The sequence below is a fragment of the Sebastes umbrosus genome, chromosome 15 (assembly GCF_015220745.1).
Source record: "Sebastes umbrosus isolate fSebUmb1 chromosome 15, fSebUmb1.pri, whole genome shotgun sequence".
Lineage (NCBI taxonomy): Eukaryota > Metazoa > Chordata > Actinopteri > Perciformes > Sebastidae > Sebastes > Sebastes umbrosus.
Window position 1 is genome coordinate 16,161,757 of NC_051283.1, and position 9,821 is coordinate 16,171,577.

The 9,821-nt window shown below is 37.7% G+C and overlaps 1 long non-coding RNA gene across 5 annotated transcripts; it reads right to left on the reverse strand.

Annotated features, from left to right (window-relative positions):
* Positions 1-933: 933 nt before the first annotated feature.
* Positions 934-5,356, reverse strand: LOC119502761. 5 transcript variants are annotated; one of them, XR_005210159.1, is made up of 5 exons: positions 5,288-5,356; positions 4,856-4,979; positions 1,840-2,773; positions 1,218-1,359; positions 934-1,056 (listed from the first exon to the last, which is right to left on the reverse strand). It is a non-coding gene; the product is annotated as an uncharacterized LOC119502761 (long non-coding RNA). The 5 variants fall into 5 exon arrangements; XR_005210161.1 differs by having other exon boundaries at positions 4,856-4,920; positions 5,288-5,302; XR_005210158.1 differs by having other exon boundaries at positions 4,856-5,346.
* Between the last annotated feature and the right edge of the window lie 4,465 nt (positions 5,357-9,821).

The following is a 9,821-nucleotide window of genomic DNA, read 5'->3' on the forward strand; positions in this document are numbered from 1 at the left end:
ATGTTATACTGTGTCAATCATAACCAGCTGTGGTTTTATTGCTATATTATACTTGGGCTATGCATCTTCTATAGCAGGTCTATAATACTCCATTAATATTCCAACTGGAACATTATAGGGTTAAGGTGGTGTGTTTGTATATAGTGTTAATACTTAAAGTGCTTTCCTGTGTTAGTATCGCTCTATAATATAGGCCTATTTTAGGATGTCTATAGCTCGAAATCAACAGCATCCAGCCAGACAGGCAGGTATGCATGCAGAGGTGAGGTATGTGAGCTCTTCATTCAGGTTTTATGATCAGTGTCATACATATTATACAGAGACTGTATTTATACAGTAAATAAAAGTTGCTAGGAGATAGCCTATTAGGTGTGGGGGTCCTTCCTTAAGAAGGTTTTTGACTTAAAACTAGGCCTATGCAATTTTTACATCATTTTGGACCATTATTATTACTAATTAAATGATTTTTTAAAAATAATTTATCACAGCTTTCGTCTGAACATTTAATTCTTCTGGAAATGTTTGCCCTGTAAAATCATATTCTATAAATCAGAAGAGCAGATTCAGAAATTGTTTAAATAATATTTCATTAATTTTAAATCATATTTCATTAATTCTATTTGTTCACAAATAAAAAAAAAAACTGATGACGAACAGTTCACTAATTATTTTACAAAAAGGACATGAACACTGTATTGATAAATTACAGCACCCTCGTTCTAAAATATCCTTTGAAAAACAGTGACTCAGAGGAGTGTCATCTTTGAGCACCAACTCAAGTTTGCATTTAGGCTAAAATGCATCAGTACCAGCTTCAGGTATGTGTTCAAAACGTTTGAAATGCAGCCAGCAGTAACCAGTACCAGCATCTACCAATTATTAGTTAGAATAAATGTGAATGTCAACACAAAAATGTACATCAAAACCACAGACTGTACGTCATCTTTGTTTTTATTACAGAGTTATTATTCCATCAATAGTTCTGCAGTTGGGTTTAGAGGAATAAACTCAGTCCAGTCAGGTTTTGTTTTTGTTTTCGTTTTTGTTTTTGTTGTCCTACAAAAAGAAAAAGAAAAAAAAAAGTTATTGACACTTGAAACTGATATTGTGGAAGTGTAACATGCTTTAACATTTAAATTTAACATTTAAATATAGTGCAGTTTATTGATTCATCAGACAAAACAAGCTTCTTTTGGAGAGATTGTTGAATCACTTACCAGGTGGTTTATCAATACCACTCCTCCTGCTACCGCTGACACTGCCACAACTCCAATTACCACCCCACACACGGGGGATATAGTCATAGCCTGCACTGCCATTTCAGTGCCAGTATACGTCAGGTGACAAGATAAACCTTCCCTAAAAAGAAGTGAGAAACAGTCAGCATCTATACTGGAGGCTCAGTGCAGCATGACAATATTTAATTTGATTTATGCTATGACATTGTACAGACTTTATTCCTCTCAGGATGAATTGCAATAAGTTTGGTGATTCTCTGACTTTTTATCTAATGCCAGGTCATACTTTTAATTTGTACTTTAGCTGCAGCCTCAGAGAGACGACAGCATGGCTGTAAACTCAGAGACTGCTAATACAGTTACAATGACACCATGAAAAAACATTAAATTACAACACTAAAATTCTGTAACAATTATTAAATCAAATCTTTTTCCTCATGAGAATATCACTTTGTTTGTTCAAATATCCAATATAAGCATTGTTTTATTGGCAATGTAATAATGCTTAAAATTAAACTCTCTCTTCTCTCCACTCTTTTTGTCACCACCTACATACAGACAGAAGCATTTCACCTATATAGTTGAAGGTAAGATTACTTACAGAACGCAAGCCATCCTCGATATCTTATTTCTCTCTTCTTGGTCGTATTCTGGGAACAGCTCTATTGTTCAGATTCAGTGTGAAGCTTTGTGATTGGTTTCAGTTTTCAGCCATTTATATGAGGCTGCCACAAGGGGTGTGTTTTAGCACACTGCAGCAATATAACATTGATTGGGTCATGTCTGCTATTTTACAGTTGTTATCAGTGGTGGAGGAAGTACTTTGATCTTTTACAGAAGTTAAAGTTGCATTACCACAGTAGAAATACTCAATACAGGTAAAAGTCTCAAGAAACCTGTTATCATGTCTGTCCTGTTGTTATCCAGTGTTATGAGCATATCTGAAAGTTTAGAGGTTGTTAATGTACATATTTATTTTGACATATTTGTCACGTTATATAAGCTTATAGTATATTATTTCTGTGCCATGGGTGGTGGAAAAACACTGGTATGCAATGACTCTTTCAGTTTCATTCTTACTTATTTAAGATAAAATAATGCTATGATCAAAACAGACATAACATGCAACTTAGTTAAATGCAAACAATATGTTACAATATAGAGGACTTTATTGAGGTCCAAAACAGAAACTCAGATTGTGATAAAAGTTGTATTGAAGAGATGAAGCTGCTCTGAAAAGACCCCACTCTGCTACCTGCTCATTGTTAGCCACACATATTGCAGGCTTTATGGATGTAGATATAGTTTAATAAGCAGCCTCTTATTCTTCCTAGAGTGGACGCTGCAACATTGGACACACACACACACCAATGCACCAGAGGGGACTTAGACATCCTGTCCCTCCCTGTTCAACACAACAATAATGAAGTACAGATTGTACTCACAATTGGATGATTCATCATCTTGATAAAAGCCTCTTGTTTGTTTCAGCAGTTGTTATTTGGCTCCATGGAGATGACCTTTGACCAACAGTCCTGATGTGGTTTTGATAATGAACAGGTGATACAATAATTCCCCTCTTTCAGTATCTTATCAGTCTGTAAGCACGTGACATGTTGTTTCATATAACTTACTTTCATTTTACTTAAAGGTCTAAAGTCTGCATTATCTGTTTAATGATGCTAACCAGTAAAAAGCAGTGGATTTATTTTATTTAACATTTTACTTTACATTTCTTAGTTCCTTTCGGCAATAAAAACAAAAGTAAAGATTTTCAACTGACCACATTTTTTAAAAATATTAGCCTCTATTAAACGGGTGAGATGTCAACTTAAAATAATAAAAAATATCTAAAAACAAAACAAAACAAAACACATTGATACAGTCATTTACAAATATACAATGGAATATCATTTTATTTATTGAACTGACCACAGTTTGTCATCGGAAAATATTCCCTGGCAATATTCAGTTTTGGTACCCACCCATTAATGCTGCTTAAAAATGAACTATTTGTCTCGTTATCACTCAATCACCTCTATGAACAGAACAACAACAGGCAAAATTACTTACACAGCCAAAGCCATCCTCGATATCTCTGTCTTAATAGTAATTTCAGTTTCAGTTAACTCTTTGAGCATGCTTTCTTAAAAATGTTTTTATGTTTTTTTTATGCATCCAACATAATAAAAGACCCTTCCCACCCTGGACACCATCAGTTTGACCTGCTGCCCTCCGGCAGACGCTTCAGGTCCATCAAATCACGGACAAACAGACTAAAAAACAGTTTCTACCCCACAGCCATACGTGAACTGAACACTGACAAACACTGACACCGACTGTCTGTCTGTCTACAGTAATACCAGGACCACAATACTTACATTTACAGCTACTTTGTATATATGTCTATACAGATTTACATTACATTTCTACATTTCAACTGCACCCTTTGTATGTATATATTGAACTACAGATGTTTGCATTCCAACTGCACCTTACTTATTCTATTCAATTTTATTACTGTATATATTTATTACTTGTGTATATAGAGCCAATACAACTCAGCAACGTGCAATATCTGATGTGCAATATCTTACTGTTTTTATAGGTCAAGCAAATACACATTTTTCTATTTCTATCTTTTTTTTTTTACTCTTTATTTTTTTACTATTTAATAGATGTGTATGCACCGTCAGGAATGTTATTTTAATTTCGTTGTACTATGTGCAATGACAATAAAGGGATTCTGTTCCATTCTATTCTATTAAAATCATCAGACTGGTTTGGGGGGTATGCATTTATATCTGTCTAGTAAGCCCTCTGAGACTAGACTACATCATACACAGGCCACAGTGTTTCTTCTGCTGCTAACTTCCTGAATTGAGCCCCCTAAAGGTCTGATTCTGAACACCACGGTGCACCCTGGGGATTTTTGGTCCTAATTTTCAGTACTTGACTGAATGCCAGAGATGGCTCAGTCTAAACAAAATCTCACAACTCAAAATGTGCCGTACTGCTAGAGAAGACCATATATGGGTTAAATAGCTCTCTAACTAAATCAAAGGTTGAGAAATAGTTGTACTTTCAGTTTCTCTGAGGTCCAAAAAATCTCCTGTCACCAAGACAAACAACCTTTGTTCTTTCGCTCTGGCGGTACTTTCCAAGAGGAGGTGGAGGAACTCATAAAAGCCATTAAGTAAGGGCTAATGTACAGCGAGCCAGCCATTGTTGTGAAATAAACCCCGACAGGTCGATGCGGCATCTTGCATCGCCCCTGAAGGGGTTTATTTCACCACAATGACCCGCTAGCTGTACATTATCCATATAATAATAATAATAATACAAGAATGTACTTCAAAACCACAGACTGTCTGCCATCTTTGTTTTTATTGCAGAGTTCCATCGATACTTTTACAGTTCATTTTAGAGGAATGAACTCGTCAGTCAGGTTTTCACTTGTTTTTCATTTCCTACAAAAAAAAAATATATATTGACACTTGAAACATACAGTATATTGTGGAAGTGTAACATGCTTTAACATTTAATATTAAATTTTAAATATAGTGCAGTTTATTGATTTATCAGCCAAAACAAGCTTCTTTTGGAGAATCACTTACGTGTGCGCTTTTTCGATTGCGCTTGTACACTACCACTCCTGCCACCACAATCGCTGCCACAAGTGCTGTTGACAGGAAAAAGGAGGTGGGTATAGTGACTGCAATTGTCAAAGTCACTTGTGCCCTAAAAAGGAGTAAGAAAAAGTCAGCATCTGCACTCAATCAGTGTAGCATGACGATAGTTAATTTGATTTACACCATGACATTTGGTAGCTACAGTACAGTATGTTGCCCTCAGGATGAACAGTAATAAGTTTGGTAATTCTCTGACTTTTCATCTAACACCATCAATTGTGGAACAGTTGTGAAATCAAAGCTTGTGGCCTACTTAATGAGAATATTGCTTTGTTTGTTTAAATATCCAATCTGTTTTATTGGCAACCAAACCATTAATGACATAAACAACTACAGTTGAAGGTAAAAATTACTTACGGAGTCAAAACCATCCTTTATGTCTTATTTCTCTCTTCTCAGCAGTATTCTGGGAACAGCTGTGTTGTTCAGTTGAAGTTTGTGAAAGTGAAGTGTTGCTATTAGGCCCTTCATGTGAGGCTGCCAGAAGGGGAGTGTTTCAGAACTTGTTTTTGTTCTTTCCCTCAGATGGTACTTTCCAAGAGAAGATGGAGGATGGGAGTGGTGGAATTCATAGCAGCCATTAAACCATAAATTATCTTCACCTGCAATAAGATGTATTTTACTGTAATAGTAACTGAATATTGTATGTCAGTGACACAGAGGAGTGTCATCTGTGAGCACCAACTCATTTAGGCTCAAATGTAGCGGAGAACAGGGTTGGTTGTCTCATTTATTAGATCTCGCTCCCTAGAGGGCGCTGTTAAAAAATGTTGGTACTGAAATTTTCAGCAAATTTTCAGCAAATTTTCAGAGGTCACCTACGGGGTCATTTCAGGAGTAAGACACTTGACATTGAGGTGAGAGGACTTTTAGTGTTGTTCATGCCAAAATGTAAATATCTAGCTCTGATGTGTTTCTCCTCTGGGCTTTGACACAATGGGTTTATAATAAAATAATTTCTACCATTAAAAAGTATGAAGGGAGGGCTATAGATGTTTTTCTTAGCTAGGCTACAACATGTGGTTGTTAGCTTAGTCGCTAGCAAAACATCCCAGTTGGGAATGCTTGTCACATTCTCTTCGGGGTTGGTTGCAGTGGGCAACTTCAGGGTCTGAGAAGTGAAGCCAATGCGGAAGCGCCTTAAACGTGCATTCTTTCTAGTAGCCAGCAGGGGGCGACTCCTCTGGTTGCAAAAAGAAGTCTGATTGTATAGAAGTCTATGAGAAAATGACCCTACTTCTCACTTGATTTATTACCTCAGTAAACATCGTAAACTTGAGTTTTTAGTTTCAAGTCTTCTTCAATACAGCATGATGTTCATTTAGTAAATTATCCCATTTAGAGTCAAATAGACCATAAAGCAGGATACGTTTTAGGGCAAGGCTACCTTGTGATTGACAGGTCACTATCACGGCGTTGTCCGGTCTGGGAGTTGTCGTATTTTCTTCTTAGAACTTTAACCCTTTCACGGTCTGTTTTCAGTTCATGAAAGTTAATTATATCAGCGTTCATTTGTACTTAGCTCCACCCTCTCATGTCTCACGACGGCCAAAATGCAGAACTCGAGGCCTCAAAACAACAGTCCACAAACCAATGGGTAACGTCATGGTGACTACGTCCATTTCTTATATACAGTCTATGGTTGGTTTTCACATGTAACTAATGGTGAGTGACTGACATGAGAATGAGTTGAGTATTATTATATAAGGATAAAAAATGCACTAAGAGGAATGATTTTTCCTGTTTATGTTCTCTCGATGCAGGAGATGCGTTAGGTTGTTAAATTTCAATGAAATTAAACTTTTTAAATTAATTTTTAGGATTGCTTCCATATTATATTTTTCCCCATTAAAATAACATAGAGACAACCAACCCCATAATGTGTGACAACCAACCCCTCGATGGGGATGGTTGTCACAAGTTGACAGTCCATATCTTTTGAACAGAATAAGCTCTAGGACAGTAAGGTCACTCCATTGCTACCTGACACTTTAGGCTTCCATTACATTACATTGAAAGGGAATCTATTAAGAATAACGATTTTTAAGGGATTCAAACTAAAGTAAAGACTGTGACGACCAACCCCGTTTTCCCCTATTAATAGCTTAAAATGATGTGCTCAAAATGTTTAAAATACAGCCAGCCGTAACGAATCTACAAACTATTAGTTAGAATAAATATTGTCCATGTCAATACAAAAATGCACTTAAAAACCAAAGATTGTCTGCAATCTTGTACTCAAGTAAAAGTAGCAATAACCACAGTGTAGAAATACTCAAGTAAAAGTCTGAAGATAGCTGTAGTTATCCTGTCTGTCCTGTTGTTATCCAATGATATGAGCATATCTGAAAGTTTTAACACACAAACAATATACATTTTTTTCTATACAATATACATATTTATTATGATACATTTAAAGTTATATTTCTTGCACAATGCTCTAAGCTTACAGTATGTGATTTCTGTGCCATGGTGGAAAAACACTGATGTGCAATGACTCTTTCAGTTTCATTCTTACTCATTGAAGATAAGAGCTCAGCAAACATGTGAGCTCAGTGCTCTGTTTCATTTTATTGGTCTGTAAAATATGCTTGTGTCAGACAGACCAGAACTCTGTCACCTGTAGTTGAAGGTAAAAAGTAATCCAAGAACAAATTTAATGTGAAGTTTTGTATTTAGTTTCAGTTAAGTGTTGTTGTTTTTTTTGACTGATGTGCAGTGACTCTTTCAGTTTCATTCTTACTCATTATCTCAGCCAGGAGAATGCAAGATCCCCGACTGCACATTGGTGTTAGACACAGGCTTTGTCATCACCTAGTGGCAGCACTGCTCCCTTTATCAAAGTGTTTATTTTCTGTATCTGTCTAGCACACTGACGCCCCCCCTATTATCATGTCACATTGGGAATCTTATGCTGAGTCACACAGAATAAGCTTCTAATACGTCGATTTACAGTCATGGGAGTTAAAATAAGGACAGGATTCAAGGTTCAATTCTCAGTCCAGCTATGAAAAATGAAGAGAAGGATAAAATATTGTCCTGAAACTGAGAGATGTGGGTAGGAAAAGCAAACATGGAGGGTTCTTGGAGCAAAAGAGAGAGAGTCCAGGACTCCAACCGACCAGCCTCAGCTACAGAACCACCCAGTCAGAGTCAGAACCACACTATCACCGGACAGGACATCACCGGCCTCCAGAGGCTCTTCAATGTGGCTCACATGGCAATGACCCTGCCATCAACATAGTTCCTTCCCATGTAATGGCCCACACGGAGCAAAGCATCTTTTTTTAAACATAACTCCCTGGCAAGCTTTTTTAACAACAGGAGGAAGAGCTGCTACTTCTACTACTTGAGTGAATTTTGTCGCACAAGTTTTTTAAATTGTCTTTTATGTTTCGACGGCTCGAAGTACGATGGTGATATGTGACAACAGCAGTGGCTCAATGAGTGGAGGTAGGGTGACCGGGTGTCCCACATATTGAGACGATGTCCCACATTTTCGTTGGCTCTAGTTTTCAAAAGTCAAACAACTGCAAACAGGACAGACGCTTTTTTAAAATCTGGCTTTTATCCAATGAATGTGAAGGAAGCAGCAAAGGCTGTCATCAGGGGGGCTGTGTTTGCTGTTAAACTGTGCAAATGTGGGTCAAGTACAGGTTAACATTTCACCGTCTTTGCTACGCTATGCCCAACGGGGAAAATTGCGAGTCACCGCAACGTCACAATATGGAGATTTAGGCGGAATATGATGGAAACTACCACAAAGAAAAGGAAGAGCAGCTACAACAAAGACTGAAACTACTTTCAGTATATGTATTTATAAGACAGTGGAAGGTGATCTCAAGAGTTTTTTGTTAAATTTGCCAGTTATTTTTCAATTTCACACAGGGGGGAATACAACATGAACCAAAAACGTTCATGTGAGTCTCACAAGACACCTGCGGCTCCAAAAGGAGATGTGCCGATCTATGAATGCATTCGGGCAAAGCATAGAGATGTTACAAGATAAGGGGCAGAATAGAAATGTTAATTATTTAAGTTAGACATTATATCAAAATTGTAGACTATACCTCTCAGCTTTGGAAACGTGTCCCACATTGTCCCACACAAACATACTCTTTGTCCCACATTTGGTTTGTTGGGATCTGGTCACCCTAAGTGGAGGTAAACACACTCTGATGAACTCTTTCCATATTTCTAGCATGCTAAAAATTTGAAATACATGCATACACAAAACACAAACATTTTTCTTTTGACAATATAAGATTAGAGGCGTCAGAATGTGATAAGAGTCGTATTAAAGAGATGAGACTGCTCTGAAAAGACCCCACTCTGCTACCTGCTCACTGTCAGCCGTACTGTACATATTGCAGGCTTTATGGATGTAGATGTAGTTTAATAAGCAGCCTCTTCTCCCTAGAGTGGACGCTGCAGCATTGGACACACACTCACTGACACATGCAGGGAATGCACCGGAGGGGACTTGGACATCCTGTCCAACCCTCGCTGTTCAACACAGGAACAGGATGGGGAAAAAAACGACGACGTGGCCTGAGCACAACATGCACAACCACATGCACGCACAGAGCTTGGCGTCGACTAAGGTGTGCCATTCTTCCATTCTGCTTCTCAGTAAGATCCATCTGTTCATAATCCTGCACAAGAAAACACTCCTCTCTCGTCCCCATACAGTCTGAAAACTATCCTATCCTGCCTAATCGCTATAGGAGGATGAGAGTTGAAAGATAGGACGCTTGTGTTGTGTGTATTTATCATGGCAGATATGTGTGCGTTTGTGTGTAGGGGGGGTGGGCGGGTGCGGAAGCAATTTCGTTCTGCTCTGTTTGGCAGAGCATCAGTGAACATTTTCTGTTTCTCCATCTCCACCACT